Below are 23,769 nucleotides of genomic sequence, written 5' to 3' on the forward strand. Positions count from 1 at the left end.
ATCAGAATGGGGTCACCTACGTCTGCGTTGTTTAACACCGCTCGAGTAAACCAACTTATTACTTCGTCTCTGAAAATCTATTTCAATCCAGAAAATTGGCTGTAATTTGATATATCTATTGACTGAAGTTGCTCATCAACTTCATATAGTTTCTAACTGACGTGTTCTTTTTTAATCCGAGAAAGCTATGGTGATTAAGTGCGGGCATTCATTTTTTTTTTTAGTATTTCTTAATCGAAGACAAATCAGATGTCGTACGAAAGATGCTTCTGTAAGCTCTCTTATTTCAGTCACCAGTCGTGGGCGACCAATCCAATATCTGTATATGTATATTTCTTGGCTCTGCTTGCTGAAATGTTTTGAAATAAGAAAAAAATGAAGTCACTTTTATTTTCCCACGCTATGAATTTATATTTGTTTTTGCTTCATCCCCAAAGACGTTTCTGTCGCTTTGCTGATGGTGTTAATTTATCGGTGACACGTCCAAAGGCAGGTTTACTTAAAGGTTACAATTATACGCACAACAGCGTATGATTATGTACATATAGATAAAATCTCAAGAGTGAAGAGCGTAAACCGTTGACGGTTTGTGATTCAAGATCACGACATGATTACGTAATTCTAGATATACTATAAGAGTACAAAGATTTCCTTACTCATGGATAGCCTCAGGAACAAACGTAGTGATAACAATAGACAAGAAATTTAACACCACTTGTTCTTATCACCGCCATATCGCATCATATCTAACTGGTACAAACGATTTGCATTAAAATGTAATTTGATCATCTTCTGGGTCAAACATATTACATCAATTCACAACACAATCAAAGGGATTAGACACAAGTTCTGACAGCATACTAGTCCCTCTCCTGGCAACATAAGTCATAACTAAACATTACGTGGTGGCAAAAAGGTTCAATATATATACAAACTACTATATAACATGGAGTAAGAAGAGAAAGAAAGTACGGGGATGGAGGTGAAAGAGGGGGACAGGGGGATGTGGGTTGGTAGGTATTCTTGTTGCAGCAGCTGTCCAATAGTAAGAATCAAACATCTTACTTGATTTTGTAAATGACTGTACAGCAAGTACTATATTACTATTTGTTATAAAAGGAAGATCAGCATCTCCCCATAAGGGAGTATCCAGTTGGTGACTGGATAGATACCAATGTTTGACAGAGCATCAAACAACGTAGTATATGATAGTTATCGGGGATTATCATGACGAAGAAAATTTCTTTTAAAAGGAAGAAAATTACAAAGATTCTCTGGTACTAATCGATTATACATAAAAAATAGAAAGTTTACAATGTTCTGTTTTAGAATTTAAAGGAACACAACCAGTTTCAAAGCAAAGTGCCAGATACAATTATGGCTGCTTCCAGCTGAACCCTCTCCAAGGCATTTGACATTTCAACAGAGCAACCATCCCAAACACTAGAAGCATAGAGAGTTGGTCTAATGAAACATGTACACGAGGTATTCAATGTGTCCTTACTAACTTTATATTTCAATTGTTTTAAAGCAGAGGCTTTAGAAGAAGCTGTTTTAATGATATATTGAACCTGGTCCTGCCACTTGCAGTCATTACTGAAAAACACTCCAAGGTGTCAATGATAGATAGTGAACGGAAGCGGTTCATTGTTACAAATAAGGTTGTGTTTTAAGTAGATTAGATGAGAAAGGAATGACTTCCGTCTTAGCGGGATTGAGCTGCATCAACCACTGATCATTGTTCTTCATCACCTAGTTCCTCTTCTTTCAAACTCCCTCCGATTCTTCCTTCGAGACACTACAACACCCTTGTCCTCACCTCCCCCACCTCTCTTCCCTTTCTCTCCTTCTTCATTCACTTTATCTACTCCTAATCATATCCCCCACCTTGCTATACATGTGCAACCTTTTTCCAATCATAAAAAAAAATGATGAATTGTGGGTAAGAAGATTTCACTTCCTATGATACAAACCGTAAGTAAATGCAACCAAATGAGTTTGAAAGACGATGGATGGGCATTGGTGGCCGACGGACATTTCGCTATGACTAATAATTTAATAATTGTAAAACCAATGGCTTTGGAAATGTTGTAAAGGTTGTATTAAAAACAAAATAATCACAACACTCAAGACCAAGAATCACACAAATGTCGTTTGCATTGTCACTGATAAGTTAAAAAAATTATCATTGTCTCTGATAATTGAGGATGGGATTCGACAGTGCCAACCTTAATTATTGTCTTCATAGTCAGAAGTCCTCTTGGACCGTGAAGGAATGTCCAAGTAGATTGCGATAAAGGTTTCATTTAATATCATGAAGACTTCTTCCTCTGGTGGCTAATTCGTGTCATTTCGACTTTCGGCCTTTCGCGTTATTTCCAACACGAAAACCCGTATTTTCGTCTTTCTTTTTTTCTGCGAACACTTATACTTGTTCTTATACTTATACTTGATAACATCTCGCCCTTTCGCGTAAATTTATGTAACTTTTTCGTCTTTTGGCCATTTTGCGTTGTTATAATCGGCGAGAACGGCGCCTATTCGTGTTGTTATAATCGGCGTGAACGGAGCCTTTTCGTGTTGTTATAATCGGCGCGAACGGCGCCTATTCGTGTTGTTATAATCGGCGTGAACGGCGCCTTTTCGTGTTGTATGAAAAATTAAAATTACATGTATAAAGGTTAGTGACAGATAAACGATCTACAGACCAAGATCCTATTCATTGGTTTCCTTTTTTTCCGTTTAGTTATCTAAAGCCGACGATGCTGTGAATGATTGTGACCAAATCTGCTGACGCATGTATGTGATATTATTTCCTTTTTGCAATGATTCGATGTGCGACTTTCAATAATCTGCACATTAACGTATGAACACATCTGGATTAAAACAAGATATGAACAACATTAACTTTTATCACGCAGCAGCGAAAGTCAAATTTCTTTGAAGCGAGACGGTGGAATTCGAAGAAGTCATGATGTGAAAAAAATTGTAATTCATAGATATGCAGATTTTTCTGACAGCTGAACGAAAAAATGTATACAGTTGCAAGTAACATTTTAAGCAATTTCCTTGCAAATTTTCTCACATGATAAGGACTTAGTAAAAATCAAAACGGCGTATGTAGAAGCACGCATTAAGCATCCTGATTCCATTTCCGTTTCCGGTTCTACTGATGAGTGAGAATTAACACATCATTAGTTTTGTATGTTAGCGATTTTACCATAACTTCCGGCAGTGTCCATCTATGGCGGAAGGACAGTTTGCAGTCACACAGATTTAAATAATGGTTCGGGAGCTTTATCATCTAAAACTTAAAACATTTTTTGAGACAACCATATGGAAATTAATGTATTATTTCAATACTGGATGAATGTTTCTGAAATTTACATGTTTTCCTTGTAGAAAATGTTTTAGTTGAATTATTCTACAATATCCTTGTTGAAATTGCCTTCCGGTAGACGAGCATGCGATATATACATGTGTACTCTTCGAGGTAATGGCTCCATCCTCAGTGCGACCGCGCATAGATTTTAACGTAATCATGATCTGATAGACAACGGAAATTGAGACAGTAGGAAGGAGAAAAGCCTGGCTCCTTTGAGGTCCTTGTTGCAGGTACAGACGATGACAAAGGGAGGGGCACAGCGGGATATAACTAATGGTGGTGCCTGTGACAAACGATTTTGAAAAACAAAATGATATTTGAGACAAACGGGTGTTTTTTTTTTTCTCTCTTTTTTCAGTGTAGCGTGGAAATGGGACATCGCCCTAAATCGTGGATTGAGGTTAAATTACCCAGTTGGATTTGATTCACTTGCTTTGTAAATAACCAAGGTTTTAAAGAAACGCTAAGTACACAGGTATAAGAAAAATGATATAAGTAATAAGACATAATGACTGAAAAACATACAGTCTTCTATATTTAATTGCATCAACTAAAACCATTACACACTGTATGATACAACCATTACAGTGTATGATACAACCATTACACTGCATGATACAACCATTACACTGTATGACACAACCATTACACTGTATGATACAACCATTACACTGTATGATACAACCATTACAGTGTATGATACAACCATTACATTGTATGATACAACCATTATACTGTATGATACAACCATTATACTGTATGATACAACCATTACACTGTATGATACAACCATTACACTGTATGATACAACCATTACAGTGTATGATACAACCATTACATTGTATGATACAACCATTATACTGTATGATACAACCATTATACTGTATGATACAACCATTATACTGTATGATACAACCATTACATTGTATGATACAACCATTACACTGTATGACACAACCATTACACTGCATGATACAACCATTACACTGTATGATACAACCTTTACACTGTATGATACAACCATTACACTGTATGATACAACCATTACACTGTATGATACAACCATTACACTGTATGATACAACCTTTACACTGTATGATACACTGTATGATACAACCATTGCACTGTATGATAAAACCATTACATTGTATGATACAACCATTACACTGTATGATACAACCATTACACTGTATGATACAACCATTACACTGTATGATACAACCATTACACTGTATGATACAACCATTACACTGTATGATACAACCTTTACACTGTATGATACAACCATTACACTGTATGATACAACCATTACACTGCATGATACCACCATTACACTGTATGATACAACCATTACACTGTATGATACAACCATTACACTGTATGATACAACCATTGCACTGTATGATACAACCATTACACTGTATGATACAACCAACACACTGTATGATACAACCATTACACTGTATGATACAACCATTACACTGTATGATACAACCATTACACTGTATGTATGATACAACCATTATACTGTATGATACAACCATTACAGTGTATGATACAACCATTATACTGTATGATACAACCATTACATTGTATGATACAACCATTATACTGTATGATACAACCATTACACTGTATGATACAACCATTATACTGTATGATACAACCATTACACTGTATGATACAACCAACACACTGTATGATACAACCATTACACTGTATGATACAACCAACACACTGTATGATACAACCATTACACTGTATGATACAACCATTACACTGCATGATACCACCATTACACTGTATGATACAACCATTACAGTGTATGATACAACCATTATACTGTATGATACAACCATTACATTGTATGATACAACCATTACACTGTATGATACAACCAACACACTGTATGATACAACCTTACACTGTATGATACAACCAACACACTGTATGATACAACCATTACACTGTATGATACAACCATTACAGTGTATGATACAACCATTATACTGTATGATACAACCATTACAGTGTATGATACAACCATTATACTGTATGATACAACCATTACATTGTATGATACAACCATTACACTGTATGATACAACCATTACACTGTAGGATACAACCAATACACTATATGATACAACCATTTCACTGCATTATACAATGCATGATACCACCATTACACTGTATGATACAACCATTACACTGTATGATACAACCATTATACTGTATGATACAACCATTACACTGTATGATACAACCATTATACTGTATGATACAACCATTACAGTGTATGATACAACCATTACACTGTATGATACAACCATTACAGTGTATGATACAACCATTACACTGTATGATACAACCATTACACTGTATGATACAACCAACACACTGTATGATACAACCATTATACTGTATGATACAACCATTATACTGTATGATACAACCAACACACTGTATGATACAACCATTACACTGTATGATACAACCATTACATTGTATGATACAACCATTATACTGTATGATACAACCATTATACTGTATGATACAACCATTATACTGTATGATACAACCATTACAGTGTATGATACAACCATTATACTGTATGATACAACCATTACATTGTATGATACAACCATTATACTGTATGATACAACCATTACACTGTATGAGACAACCATTATACTGTATGATACAACCAACACACTGTATGATACAACCATTACACTGTATGATACAACCATTACATTGTATGATACAACCATTATACTGTATGATACAACCATTACACTGTATGATACAACCATTACACTGTATGATACAACCATTATACTGTATGATACAACCAACACACTGTATGATACAACCATTACACTGTATGATACAACCATTACAGTGTATGATACAACCATTACACTGCATGATACAACCATTACACTGTATGACACAACCATTACACTGTATGATACAACCATTACACTGTATGATACAACCATTACAGTGTATGATACAACCATTACATTGTATGATACAACCATTACACTGTATGATACAACCATTACACTGCATGATACAACCATTACACTGTATGATACAACCATTACACTGTATGATACACTGTATGATACAACCATTACACTGTATGATACCACCATTACACTGTATGATACAACCATTACACTGTATGATACACTGTATGATACAACCATTACACTGCATGATACAACCATTACACTGTATGATACAACCATTACACTGCATGATACAACCATTACACTGTATGATACAACCATTACACTGTATGATACACTGTATGATACAACCATTACATTGTATGATACAACCATTACACTGTATGATACAACCATTACACTGTATGATACAACCATTACACTGTATGATACACTGTATGATACAACCATTACACTGTATGATACCACCATTACACTGTATGAAACAACCATTACACTGTATGATACAACCATTACACTGTATGATACAACCATTACACTGCATGATACCACCATTACACTGTATGATACAACCATTACACTGTATGATACAACCATTACACTGTATGATACAACCATTGCACTGTATGATACAACCATTACACTGTATGATACAACCAACACACTGTATGATACAACCATTACACTGTATGATACAACCAACACACTGTATGATACAACCATTACACTGTATGATACAACCATTACAGTGTATGATACAACCATTATACTGTATGATACAACCATTACAGTGTATGATACAACCATTATACTGTATGATACAACCATTACATTGTATGATACAACCATTATACTGTATGATACAACCATTACACTGTATGATACAACCATTATACTGTATGATACAACCATTACACTGTATGATACAACCAACACACTGTATGATACAACCATTACACTGTATGATACAACCAACACACTGTATGATACAACCATTACACTGTATGATACAACCATTACACTGCATGATACCACCATTACACTGTATGATACAACCATTACAGTGTATGATACAACCATTATACTGTATGATAAAACCATTACATTGTATGATACAACCATTACACTGTATGATACAACCAACACACTGTATGATACAACCATTACACTGTATGATACAACCAACACACTGTATGATACAACCATTACACTGTATGATACAACCATTACAGTGTATGATACAACCATTATACTGTATGATACAACCATTACAGTGTATGATACAACCATTATACTGTATGATACAACCATTACATTGTATGATACAACCATTATACTGTATGATACAACCATTACACTGTATGATACAACCATTTCACTGCATTATACAATGCATGATACCACCATTACACTGTATGATACAACCATTACACTGTATGATACAACCATTATACTGTATGATACAACCATTACACTGTATGATACAACCATTATACTGTATGATACAACCATTACAGTGTATGATACAACCATTACACTGTATGATACAACCATTACACTGTATGATACAACCATTACACTGTATGATACAACCATTACACTGTATGATACAACCAACACACTGTATGATACAACCATTATACTGTATGATACAACCATTATACTGTATGATACAACCAACACACTGTATGATACAACCATTACACTGTATGATACAACCATTACATTGTATGATACAACCATTATACTGTATGATACAACCATTATACTGTATGATACAACCATTATACTGTATGATACAACCATTACAGTGTATGATACAACCATTATACTGTATGATACAACCATTACATTGTATGATACAACCATTATACTGTATGATACAACCATTACACTGTATGAGACAACCATTATACTGTATGATACAACCAACACACTGTATGATACAACCATTATACTGTATGATACAACCATTACATTGTATGATACAACCATTATACTGTATGATACAACCATTACACTGTATGATACAACCATTACACTGTATGATACAACCATTATACTGTATGATACAACCAACACACTGTATGATACAACCATTACACTGTATGATACAACCATTACACTGTATGATACAACCATTATACTGTATGATACAACCATTACACTGTATGATACAACCATTATACTGTATGATACAACCATTACAGTGTATAACACAACCATAACACTGTATGATACAACCATTATACTGTATGATACAACCATTACACTGTATGATACAACCATTACAGTGTATAACACAACCATAACACTGTATGATACAACCATTATACTGTATGATACAACCATTACACTGTATGATACAACCATTATACTGTATGATACAACCATTACACTATATGATACAACCCTTATACTGTATGATACAACCATAACAGTGTATAACACAACCATAACACTGTATGATACAACCATTATACTGTATGATACAACCCGTAGCTCTGGAAATGTGTCTGCTGAGAAGGAAACACCGTCTCCTGTCAGCAGTACAACATAACACTTTTCAATGAGATAAACTTATCTTTTTCTAGGAGGAAACGACGCTGTTGTAAGATAGTCATCAACAGTTCGTGTAAGTCATATTTATGTAAAATATTCCAAACATCTGAAATAAAACCTTAACTACCCTGCCGAATTCCAATATATGTATGAAAACGACAAAGCATGACAAAGTATGACAACAGGAAATTGTGTGTCTTGTCTAAGCAGCAAATAAGTTCACTAAATCAACCGCCAAATGTAATGTGGTAAAGCAGAAAGTGCTTAAAGAAATATCCTGTGTGATGGGGAAAGTTTGAAATCAGTTAAGCATTATTATTATTCTTACTATATGCTTAGTTACAATGAGAGACCACTCAGTATCTGATAGAAAAAAATCAAAGTTGTCAGCCTAAGAGGCTACCAGACATACCAATGGACTAACATAACATCATACTTGTAACTGGATTGATTCCGGTCACAATGTCACAATGCTGAAGGGCAACTATTGACTACGCAACTTGTTCACATTCTCATACATTGTACAGAGAGCTGGGTGTCACTTTATTCAGGAAGATAATGATGTATATTGTACCTATTGGATGACCTCATTGCTGAGAAGCCACACCCCTGTCATCTTTGATAAAGCATTCTTACATCCATTAAAGACAATCATAACGGCCTTAGACCCTTTGTGCGACAGCTGTAAGTATGTAACAGATACTACAGCTGTAAGTAAGTAGCAGATACCACAGCTGTAAGTAGCAGATACTACAGCTGTAAGTATGTAACAGATACTACAGCTGTAAGTAAGTAACAGATACCACAGCTGTAAGTAAGTAACAGATACTACGGGCTGTAAGTATGTAACAGATACTACAGCTGTAAGTAGCAGATACCACAGCTGTAAGTAAGTAACAGATATTACAGCTGTAAGTATGTAACAGATAATACAGCTGTAAGTAAGTAGCAGATACCACAGCTGTAAGTAGCAGATACTACAGCTGTAAGTATGTAACAGATACTACAGCTGTAAGTAAGTAGCAGATACTACAGCTGTAAGTAAGTAACAGATACTACAGCTGTAAGTAGCAGATACTACAGCTGTAAGTAACAGATACTACAGCTGTAAGTAAGTAACAGATACTACAGCTGTAAGTAAGTAACAGATACTACAGCTGTAAGTAAGTAACAGATACTACAGCTGTAAGTAAGTAGCAGATACTACAGCTGTAAGTGAGTAACAGATACTACAGCTGTAAGTATGTAACAGATACTACAGCTGTAAGTATGTAACAGATACTACAGCTGTAAGTAGCAGATACTACAGCTGTAAGTATGTAACAGATACTACAGCAGTAACAGATACTACAGCTGTACGTAAGTAACAGATACTACAGCTGTAAGTAAGTAACAGATACCACAGCTGTAAGTAGCAGATACCACAGCTGTAAGTAACAGATACTACAGCTGTAAGTAGCAGATACTACAGCTGTAAGTAACAGATACCACAGCTGTAAGTAACAGATACTACAGCTGTAAGTAAGTAACAGATACTACAGTTGTAAGTAAGTAACAGATACTACTGCTGTAAGTAAGTAGCAGATGTTCTTAAGATTTTCTGTCCAGGCCACGTGTACAAAGAGATAACAATGTTATATCGTCACTTTGATATGAATAAGTTACACTGACGTCATGAAAAGCAAAGGAATAGTTTGCACAGCACAAGTAAGTTTGTATAAACCAGGGGAGATATCCTTCCTAAAAAACCAATGAAATAAGAATCATTAATAGAGATATACTTTAAATTTGAAACAAATGTTGTTGCGTTTGTGAAATAGGCCATAACTGCCCACGTGGTCAGGTGTTTTGACCGCATCAAAGAAATCAGCAAACCATTTACTTTCATTGCCACAGGCATGTGATACAGATTCGTGGACTAAGTAGGAAGTTATTGGGCTACAGACGCTCTCTTGATACCCGTTTTGTAATGTGCTAATGCTAAAGAGATTTCTTGGCTGCAGACTGACTTTTAAGATAACAGACATCAAAGTAATAGAAGAACTACTGGGACCACATTTGGACTTGTTTTGACCTCTGTACAATGTGCAAATAAGACTTTTTGTGAGCTGAGGTAGAGCGTATTTCAAACGGTTGAATGAGCTGAATACACATGAGTGCTCACAAACGATATTGTCACATACAGCTTTTCCCACAGGGAGTATATTGGAGATGCCCTTGACCTCATTCAAAGAGAAATTATTTTTCCCTGAGTCATTATTAGACAGAATACATGTCACAGATTCTACAACTGCTGCTTTAAACTGAAGTAACGAAATACCTGTGAAATGTTTTTTCAAGAGAAAAACAGGCGAACAGAAACGCATGGTCGACCTTGGGATACCCTAATCTGATGGTACCACTACGCGTTTCATATCATGTGCTTGAAACTTAAATAAAATATTTTTTAACTTGTTACAATGTAAATATTTTTGATTGTTGTTCCAATATGTTTTTTTTTTTTTTTTTTTTTTAATTTGCAATATTTACATTCTGACGAATTCATTAGCTCTGCGACAAGGTTACCTGTGTATTTATCAACTCCATCTTTAGCATCAAGATCTAGCAAGGTATTCAGAAACGAACCGTTGGAAGAATACGTGACTCCCGTGATTATCCAATGCGTGTATGTTTATCTTTATAAGCCACATCAGGAAAACCCAGTTCGTGGATCAACGACCTGTGACTTGATTCCAAAGATCTAATTTAGAAGAGTTGATGATAATTTGATCTAAAAGGGAACAAGGACCATCCTTGGCATGAACGTATGAATGTAATGGAGCCTTACAAAGGCTACAGGTTAACAGCGTACAGTTAAAACGGTCAGGTCAGTTTGGAGAAAGTCTACTGCCATTGTCTCAATAACTGGGAATACGCGAGCCACGTATAGGAATTCCTTACAGTGATTACAGATCACACAGAAAAAAAAACAAGCACAGCTCGTTAAGCTTTAAGATGTATTAGATAAATTGCTGCCATATCTTGAAGTTGGAACGTTCAGAAAGTTGTGGAATTGGTTCCAATCGCAACAAGTTTGAACATATCGCCAAAACATAAGATTTATATACCAACATCACAAACCTTTTCGAGATGTTATAAGTGTAAAAAAAAAGATATGTATATATATATCACTTCAAGATTTTAATGTACGCTTTCATGTAAGGAGAACGACCGATTTTCTGATTGAAAAAAAGAATGATGCTAATTAGGTCTTAATCGTTGTTATGGCTGACATATCTGAAGATCCGCAATCGGGTCATAATGTATTAGTACTGTTTTTTTGTAACAGATATACATCTAGAAACAAATTACCGACGTGTAAGTTAGATCATTTCAGTCTAGTTGATATGGAAATAAAACTATCACGTATAAACAGAGATAGCTTTTAATGACTTTGGCCTGATTAATGCGTGTATCAGATCCATGTACTGGCTCGTCAAGCAATCTCATTGATATAAGAATAAATTCTAGTACTAGGAAAACCAAAACTGTCTGCCTGCCTACCTGCCTGCCTGCCTGCCTGCCTGCCTGCCTGCCTGCGTGCCTGCGTGCCTGCGTGCTGCCTGCCTCTGCCTGTCTGCGTGCCTGCCTTCCTGTTTGCCTGCCTACCGCCTGCCTGCTTGTGTGCCTGTCTGTGTGCCTGTCTGCCTGCCTGCCTACCGCCTGCTTGCGGGTGTGCTTGCCTGCCTGCCTACCTTCCGCCTGCCTGCCTGCCTACCTACCGCCTGCCTGCGTGCCTGCCTGCCTGCCTGCCTACCGCCTGCCTGCCTTCCTGCCTTCCTGCCTGCCTGCCTGCCTGTCTGCCTGCCCGCCTTCATGCCTGTCTGTCTGACTGTGACAATTTTATACAAAGTGTTTTCATGGTTACACTAACAATTTAATATTGCAATAACCTACGTGCAGTAAACACCAGAAACGTTGTGTTTGATATTTCAGAATGTCACGTCATCATTTCTTTTTTTTTATCAATGTAGAAAAAATTCCATCATGTTATACGAATCAAAGATGCGACGGTGACGGTCAAGGTCGTCGACACTATTTTTAGAATAGTCAACCGTCTGACGACTTGACTCGACAGACGTAGTAATAAAGCTACGTATAAGTGTAAAGTAGGACAAAACATCATCGTTCTTTATGGCAATCTTCTATTTTTCACACCCCATTTTCTGCTGACAAACGATCTTTAAATGAACTTTTTCTACCACAATGATCATTTAGAAACGGCCCATAAAAGGTGTTTATGATAAAGTCGAGATAAATCACGTGACTTGGTATTGGTCGCGATTACATTGCACTTTATGTTTGTTTTTATTATTTTTTTTTTCATGTAATTACGACCCAGTTTTCTATATAAAAAAGGTTTCAATCTAAATATGTCAATATAGTTATAACCTAAAAGCATATCACATTAAGTGCTGATATCGGAAACTAGATAATCAACCAAATTTACATTTCACAGCTAAGTCTGTTTAGCCCAATGTAAACTTAAGGGAGTATGTTGTATGCTCTGAAGAGTTACATGTAAATGTCTCCATCGTGTGACGTGTATGTCATTCTATGTTAGGGAAAGGAAAGACAATAGCAATGAAACGTTTCTTAATTCTTTTCATGCCTGTTCGATTTTTTTTCTTTTTCTTGTAAGACACAACATATCAAATAAGAAAAGATCGATTTCCAATGCCAAATAGATGACATAAGACATTGAAATTTCATTTTTCATAAACCGAATTCAACTGGAAAGATGACTTAATCAGTTTTTGTACAATTTTCATTTCAGGAATAATTATACTCTATTACATCAAATATAAGTAAAATGAAATGATAAATTTATTTTTTTATGAATATCAAAATATTTTATAATCTAGATAACATCTTATTCTAACTACAAACTGATAATTTAAACTTTCAAATCATTATCTATATATATATATGTGTGTGTGTGAGTGTGTAACAATTTGGTCAAACTGGGATTCGTTATTTCGCGATAAAACATCGCTGATACTCTACAGAGCGTACAATCTTCTAGACTTCAAAAGTACACTGGTTGTGATATCGCTTAAAATCTTCAGTGTATAATTCTATAATGAACTTTGACAACTGCTGCATGACAGATCTGACGACCAGAGAAAAGATTACACATTGTAGTAATTATGTATATGTATATATATAGATAGATAAGCTGTAAAGCTCAATGTGATAAAATAATATGAACTTGAATTTGACTTGGTCTCTGACATTCCCGAAGTTAATGTCAGACCATGTTTCATCGTCAATCGTGTTTACTAGATGAAATTAAGACGAATAATGGAAACGATATTTCGTCTTAAACAATCAAGCAAAAGTGACAATATTTCATATTGATCAATATCTGATTTATAAGGATTTCTTCTGCGTAATTTGGAATTGATTCATCTTGTAGCGAACAAAAATGATAAAGATTCTTTTCACCATTCTAAGACTCGTCTCAAGGATCGAGGTGAGGGGCACTATGTTAGTTAGAAGAGCAATAATGCAATAATCAAACATGTCCGTTTGTAAATTCCATTCCGATTTTTATACAAACAGACGGGCTCTGAGGTTAGATATATACCCTTCACATAAAACAAACATATTTCAGATGGCACCGGGAAAGTCTGATGACTCAGAGTATGAAACACAGGGACCAGACATACTGACACAATGGCCGTATGGTTCACACACATAGATATATATCTATGTGATATACATTGTATATATATTACATGTATAAAGACAGACCCCTGTGACAAGAAGGGTCAGTTGGACGCTTAGGTTTATTAAATGAAAGAACGACTCTATAAATATATTCAGATTTATTTCCGTTGCTGGTGATATTAGTGCAGACACAAGATTTGATTGCGGACGATGTATATGGTTAGTGCTATTTTGACCGATCCAAAAGGATGTTATTGTAATTGTTTCTGTATGAGCATTGCCTGCCAACATTCACGTCGACAATTTGTGGACTTACTGCAATCCAGAACATTTTTAATAGGAGGTTTTTCTATTCAAAGAAGAATTTTCATTTCTGATAGGAATTCTTGGATGAAATCTAAAAACTTAACATTTTATAAAGCCCTTCAACAAATTAGATTATATACTCCATGTGCATCTATTTTTAAAAATTAACAAAATTCGTCGTTTCCTTGGCACCTAATAATGATAATGAGGAAATTTTTTATCATTATGTGTAAGATTTCTCTTTTTAAATAACAATTACCTTGTGCATTGCGATCAACTGAAATCCAAAATCATTTTAAATTCATAAGTAGTGATTAATCTAAATGCACCTCATTGAAAACATCTGAATTACTGGTCATAAGGGGATGTTATATATTTTTTTATGAGCAAATTTACTTTGTTGATAGACTACATGTCCAAAATCTCCCTTAAGAGTGTCGAGTCTTAAACCGTTTACCTGTAACGAATTCGATGTCTTATTTGCTACTTTACGATCGTTTTTTGTTCTTTTCATTTATTTTTCAAAACACGAATTAAATAAACATGTCATACATTTATAATGATGATACATCAGATATAATATGAACTCGAATTCGATATATCATGGTTTATGACACGGTCTTTACGCCATCGAATCCAAAGATCGGGAGCATATTGTTTTTGAGTTGTCTGTGTGTTTGTTTGACTGTTGTTAGCTTTAACCTTGCACAGAACGATTACACCAGAAGAGGTAAGGCATTCTTATTTGGCATGTGTGTTCTGTGGGACAAGACATTTCCAGTGGTACCAACATTTTTGACCATTTGACCTTGACCGTGAATTTTGACCTACATTTGAAGAATATGAACATTGGCCATAACTATTGCACCGTAAGAGATTGGGCTTACAGACTCAGGTTTTAGATGATATTTATTTGTACTACAGTAAAAAATCATTAGTAAAATGAAGACATAAGTGTGCATGCAATTAGCACATCAACATCATAATTAAACTTTTTTTCCTCGTTATTGATATATCAAATTATATGAAATCGACCAAATAGACAAAATGAAAACCCAAAAATCAGACAAAGCGAAATATGGCATTACAAATGTTTTAGATTAATTGAGCTTCAGTACACTAAACGGATATTAGAAAGAGCGCGTGGCACTGACAACATACCGCGCTGCCTTCATTTAGAAAAAAACTGCAATAGGAGCCATCCTGGAACTGAAAACCAAACAAAGTATGGATAAAAGTAAAATTATCTTCTGGGCTACAAAATTGGTGAACGTCAGAACCAAACTCGGTAAGAATTTCATGGAGAAAGTCCGTATGGGGGACACTGGTGTGCTCGCAGGTCACGCAGTTATCGTATCATTGCACGGTTGGAAACAGAGAAAGCATGAGGAATGAGCTAGAGTAACTGACACAGACAACACTGAACATAATTTTGTAAATTACACGAATGTCTGATATATATTCCACTAAGCGACACAATATATAAGACTCGAATGTAGTGAGTTTCTCTGTTGACAAATTTAACCTTGTCCATAACTGTTGCAGCGTAAGAGGCAGGGTTTTCATATTTGGCGTGTATTCCTTGAGACAAGACATTTCCAATGATACCAAAATTTTGATCATTTGACCTTGACGTAGTAAGTAACAGTAAAACAGTAAAAGATTGTAAACACTATTAGATAAAACACGTGCGGGTTTATTACGGATACAATGATTAAACGATGTGTTTTGGAGTTTTCATAAGTTTTTCTTGTGTTTGTTTGACTGTTGTTAGCTTTAACCTTGTACAGAACGATTACACCGTAAGAGGCAAGGCATTCATATTTGGCATGTGTGTTCTGTGGGACAAGACATTTCCAGTGGTACCAACATTTTTGACCATTTGACCTTGACCATGAATTTTGACCTACATTTGAAGAATATGAACATTGGCCATAACTATTGCACCGTAAGAGATTGGGCTTACAGACTCAGGTTTTAGATGATATTTATTTGTAATGAAGTGTAAAATGACTTAAAGACATAAGTGTTTCACAAAGTGTGCAAGGAATTAGCGTACGCCTTACATAGTATAGTTTTAATGTCCTACTTCAGAATTTTGTTGCATTGTGTTTCATAAATACATCTTTATTTTTTGTTTTTTGTTGTTGTTGTCTACTCTTTATTGTTTTTTAATAAGAGCGTGATATTTTCAGCACTTTCCCTTTAAATCAAAACAAAAATTAACTTGGTGTATGTATCGATGATTAATTTATTAGGACTGCTGTACTGGGAAATGATTCAGGTAAAAATATCATTATATAAAGAAAGAAATCTTAATGGAAGTTCCTAGGAATCAAGACACTCCAAGTTTTCTTTTTTAAAAGATAGCACAAAGGACGCACAAGTGAATAGCTTATTTGTATACAAATCTAGATTTAGAGATAGTTGAGAAAAACAATGGGTTTAACTGCGTTTACAACTGTTTCGTCAAGATAGTTTGGAATCAATTTCACCAATTTCCCCGGATACCTATTTACGACTGTTTACATATCAAGCTTTGTTTAAATCACAAAATACTGTCCTTATTTCTTAAGTAATATCAATAGGCTTTGCCTGTGTCTAGGACTGACGACCTTCAAGAATCAACAAGAAAATATCAACACGTCAACCTAATCATAATCAATCCTACTAATTAAAAGTAGGACGGGCATCCGTAGTAGGTCAATTATCCATCGTTATCTTAGATTGCCAGCTCTATAGAATTTAGAGGCATTTTTTACGTAAAATGTACACTTAGTTTGACAAACGGAACTGACACTTTCAAATAGACATTAATTAATTCCAATCAAACAGAATTTAGGGGTTTTTGATTTTCTATATAACCTACGTTATCGGAAAAGTCTTGTAATGATATTGTACATGCGGGGCTGGAAGAGGCCATTTTGTGTGACAGTTACGTATTTCACGGACATCCTTAAATAATGCACCATTTAACGCTTCTGTAGAATTTTCTATAGTTTGTTTGTCTAGCGCTGATGCCTAGCGATTTTCTCCTAAATTTCCCCCAACGCAATGGGAAGCACCAAGACCAAAAAGCAACATAAATCGTTTAAAAGTAGGTGTTGTGTTTTTGGGAAATGCAAGGAACAATACGTAGGGCAGTGAAATCAGAGAGCTTGATCACAGAAGAAAGTTTCTCCAGCGATCACCTCCAACAATACCAATATTATCACCTTAAACGTAGTATAATGGATAAGTTCTCTGACAATCTGCACAGTATTGTAACTACTGTATATATAAGATCAGTTAAATAGCGCGAGAGTGGGTATCATTTAGAACCGTCAACACTAACGTCATCGGTTATAATATAGTATATGTCAGATCTTTGGAGTGTTTAATATGTTGTCATGGTGATGCTGGTGAGAAACGTTTAATTCAGTTAATACCGATTCATCAAATCCTGTCTCTGTTTACCATTGATAGCTCCTTCTATACATAATAAGAAACACGACTACCAGGCAAGCCTCACTATTGGGTTCATTCGCAGTCTTTTAGCCAAGTTTCGATGAAAAACAATAATAGTGACGAATACGTTCAAAATGTAGACGAGTTTCGAGTTTCCATTTTTGGCTAGACTGGATATTTAAATCGATAAAAGAGAAGAATGTTTTTGAAAGCAAAGAAATTTTCTCCATTAAGTACATGGATGAAAATAAACTTGATTCGTTAGAAGTGATGACAATGATACTGGACCCGGATTTAGGTCCATACCCTCTGACAGTAATATCAAGTATAGTTTAATATCAAACATAATAAGTACCTAGATTGCATCAGTAAAAGATTGTAAACACCTTTAGATAAAACACGTGCGGGTTTATAACGGATACAATGATTAGACGATGTGTTTTGGAGTTTTGAGAAGGTTTTTTTTTTTTTAACTGACAATGACTGACATACATATGTAGCAACGACTGGGTGGCAAATCCTGAAAAAAAATTTTTTTTGAGAAGAATAGGAAGGGATGGCATATCAATATACAACGAACCGCAACATGACCGAAATGGGCCAGTTTCTACCATTAGTGGTAATTGGAGCTATTAAGACTAATCAAAAAGTGAATATCCGAAAGTAAACATGGCGTGATATTAGATTCAATGTTGTTTTATATACTGTTAACACCCAGGGTAACTTGTTAGTTTTGGGTGGGAGAGAAAAGGCGGAATTCCTGGAGAAAAAAAGACCTGCCGACCTGCGGCCAGTACTCGGTGACTGCCCGACTAGACTTCGAATTTGCGATTTAGAGATGGAAGACTCTAGTTATATCGGTGAGACGCACTAACCTCTCCGCCATCGCGCCCGTACATGGACTCATATGTTGAGGTAATCAAATAAGTGTTAAGTATTACATGAAAAAAATGTACTCTAATAAAATCTCTCTCGAGGGAAACATAAAATATTGTTAGATAGGATTTATTTTTACCACGACATGCTGTGTATTTCTTAGAGGAAAAAATACTGAATTCTAACTGTGAAAAGTGTCAACATGCATGCATGTTACAAACATATTCACAGACAGACTGGGGTTTATCTTAGCCCACTGTCATCACGACTTGGACTCAAAGACCAGAGAAAACATCACGCCGGACTTCCGGTCTCTTGTGCTTCTGCGGTCAGGATATTGCTCTGCCGGTGTCTTAACAACGACATTTCTACTCGATCACGAATTTGTAGCCACGCTTTCGTATCAACAAATACAAATGTCAAATCATAATGACATTATGGTGAACACGTCCCGGGGTCATCGCGTGCAAATGAAGGTCAATGCGTTCATGTAGTTAAAAGAAGTACATGTTATCCTGATTTTCGAATATATTTTCATCATTTTTAAAGCAAACAAAATGAATAAATACATCCTTACAACAACATTTATTGGATATCACCTAGTTTTGTTGTTTGATATATAATTCGCAATATAACCACTTCAAACCCGATTTAAAGGATGATTTATCGATAAATTCCAGCGTCACTACATGTCTGTGAGTATTAACAGTCATCAACAAATGGGATTCGGATGTAGTAAATTTATCATGAATAATTAGATTTTAAAGTTAGGAATCCAGTGTTCATTTGATTTTGCAGAAAGAAAGAGAAAGATTTAGGCATCACAATTTCCGGCTTCATATTCCCAAAGTATTTCGTGAAAAAATACCTCCGAATAAAAGGAGAAATATACGGAGGACGAAATCGTAAAACTGATTGAGTTTCCTGTTGACAACATTTTCGCAGAGATTGGTGGTAAGGTCTTTCAACAGACTACTGGCATACGTGGGAACTTACTTTGTCCCTCTGTTGGCTGACTTCTTTCTGAATTCATACGAGGCCGAATTTATCGAAGAGTTAAGCAGAACAAGTCACAAAGATTTTGCAAAGTCCTCCAATTTCACTTTCAAATATATTGATGACGTCCTGTCTTTAAATAACAAGAGATTCATACACCACGTACATCGTATATATCCACCACAATTGGAAATCAAGGGCACAGCAGAGGCTTCTACATCAGCAGCTTATATCAATCTTTTCTTTCAAAGAAACCAACATGGACAGCTTTTCACCAGGTTTCACAAGAAGCAGGTTGATGAAAATTATGAGGAAGTTTTACGGTCATCATAGTGCTCTCATTAAGAAGTACCCTATTTCTTTGTGTGGTATGAAGGTGGACGTGTTTGATGCTCGTTAGTTTGCCAATTGGCTCTGATGTTGTATGCATTGTTCTCATTTGAGTGCATGACATTTCATACTTGGATTGACCAAGATTTACAAAGCGGGTCGAACACATTGTCTTATTGTCTCCTTGTACTTTTCCAGGAGTCTATTTAATTTTTTTCTTTTGTTCATATTTGGTAATGGTTTTACTGAACTTGTACTCCTCGTGATTGTACGGCGGGTTGGGTATACTGTGTAGAGCCCTCGATGCACATTCCGGAAGCCTGCATGATTTGATAAATTTTGCTGTTTGTCAAGCATGTTGATAGGTTTATGCGGGTGTCACCAATGCGACTAAACATTGGCGCAAAACACTCTTCAAATGTTTGTGAAGTACTTATCTAAGGATAAATGGTAAGCTACAAGGAACAACGTTTTCTGTATCTAGAGGGAAATTTCGGATCCGATGGTTGTGGTAAGTTCACTTCAGCAATGTAACAGGAAACCTTCAACTGATTAATTGGGAAGGTTCCGTACAGCTCATAGCAGAAGCAACAGAAAAACGACAGTTAAATACAAACATATTAACTCAACCCTTAGAAGTCATTTATAGGGGAGCAAAACTGGTCATTTTTCAACGTCCTTAAAAATAGATATTGTTCTATATTGTTACAATCGCTTGTACGTAGAGATGGTCACTACCGATTCGACCTGTTCTCACTCTAATCTTATTGCAATTTTCCAGCTAAGTGTACATAAGATACTAACCTGTTAACACATTACCATCTCGTTCACTGTATACGTCAGTGCAAATACGCTTCACACTGGTCGTTCGTCTGTGTAGTCAACGAAATGTGAAACAGAAACCCTATTTAATGACATATTCTGTGTGATATTTAACATAGTCATGCCCGAATTTTGATCTCATCGGGTAAAATTATAATTTCTTGCGCGATAAACAGTTAGACCTATTTGATGTAAGTTAAAATGGTGATGGTTTCGTTTGTGTTAACCTTGTTCTCATTTAAAAACGTGACATAAGTTCCATCAACATGACGTACTCTTACATGGCAGATGTCATCGATGAAGCCGAATATGCTTATCCTTCCAGACCACATGGTCTTCTTTTAATACTTTCTCCTCGTTTGATCGATATTGAGTCTGAATTACAATTTTATTAACATATTTGTATTTGTACCTACATCTGTTTATGACAGAGTGAAAGCTGACAAGTATCTCTAAGGACATGAGACAAAACAAATTTGCATTGCTTACTTCAATAACTGTGTTGCTCGTTGATTGGTATATCCATGATGCAGCTTAGAATTTATTCGTTGTGGTAAACAGAAGCTGTTGTTTTCAGTAAATTAATTCTTCAAATTTTGTAGGGATCAATTAAACACAGTATATGAAGCACATAACAATTGTAAGTTTTTCGTTATCTTCTCTAAAGTGGATCATTTAACTTTAAAAAATAGAAATCCAACGATGCCTGAAACGTTACAATTAATAGCCGTTACATTTAAAAGACAATTTTACATATCCCTTTGTGTGAATTGTTTCAACAAGATATATAAATGTTGCATTATGAACTTTTCTATCTTATTAATGAGGTAGCAAAACTTTTTACCTAATGGATATACCGGATATTTTTTAAATATATCCAAATATCTTATGTAATTGATTCAACGTGATCCTTTTAATCTAATGCTATTTAATTTGGACATGAAAATAAGTATAATTTGAGGTTTAATAAAACCAAATGTTAATGACGTTTAATGTAACGATTTAAATTTCAAAAAACCGTTAAACCCATTACTTAGTATATGTGATGTAATAAATGAAGCAATGATGTAAACAGTAGTATGTAGATTTTATTTAGTTTAAACAATATTTTATTCAATGTTTAACATTTAGATATACATATAATTCAAATCTTAACTAAGAGGATTTGGTAACAAGCTTAAAGCTTATGTAAAACCATCTCCTAAAATGTTATACCATTCACATATTGACAGAGTGGTTCAACTAAAAAGGAATGCTGGTGGCAGCTATAAAATTACAATCCGAGTACTGATCATGTGTTTGAAATGTAGTCGCGTGCAAATTAGATATGAGTTGTTTTTAATTCCCTATATTACCTCTGAACTGAAGAGTGCAGAGAGTATAGAATATTATAACATATAACATAACATTTGGTATAATTAAGCATAGATATATAGTAAGTACAATAATAAAGTATATAGGTACATAATAAGATAGTTGTACATGCACATGGAGAAACCGACCTTATAATGTAGATTTTATTTACGGATAAGTTGTCAGATTACATTCTTTAATGTGTAACATGCCCTGGTTTATCCACGTGTTGGTATAAACTGTATTTATCATCGCGCAGTGGTACATTTATTAAAGGGACTAAATGGTTAGATATTCATCTCATAACTGATAAAAAGCATTACAACATTTAAATATTTGTTACTCTGCACTTTCTGTTAATATTTTCAACTATTTCATTAACAACGTCAAAAAATTAAGATAAAATAGAAGCGACCAAACACTAATTCATACCATTATCGTTAGGAGAGAGTAAACAATGTCTTTGTGCATGCAATTTCAGATTAAGATTAATTTAAATTCATTGACATCGCTCTGTCACGCGTATAGCATGAAACAAAAGGTCATTTTTACAAAGTAAGAATTGAAACATGACTGGCAAATTAAGTTTAGGCTAATTCCATAATTACACATATTAAGACAACATATCAAATTGGCGGGCTAAAACGAGGCTACGAAAGGTCATGTGATGAATTCGGCTATCTCCGTTCAAAACAGCGATAGATAGTAGGCACAACATCGAGTGTCGACTAGCGATAGTTTGAAGCTGACTGTTTTTACCAACTTCTCTCAGAGAGTGTTATAATTTTGTGAAGAGTCGAAATTAAGTATTACAATGTTTTGCCCGAAATTAAACGCATGGGAAAAAAATAACGAAATCTAACAATTCGGTCCCTTTAAGATAAATATATTCACAAACAAGTACAGGAATTTTATAGCGTTATAATGGAAGAGTACAGACAATATTTCATATATAAGTAAAGTATCCTGGGAAATATTAATGTTAACAAGGGTATAGACT

The sequence above is a fragment of the Ylistrum balloti genome, unplaced genomic scaffold (assembly GCF_031769215.1).
Source record: "Ylistrum balloti isolate Yb309-2 unplaced genomic scaffold, AGI_CSIRO_Ybal_v1 Utg370450, whole genome shotgun sequence".
Classification (NCBI taxonomy): domain Eukaryota; kingdom Metazoa; phylum Mollusca; class Bivalvia; order Pectinida; family Pectinidae; genus Ylistrum; species Ylistrum balloti.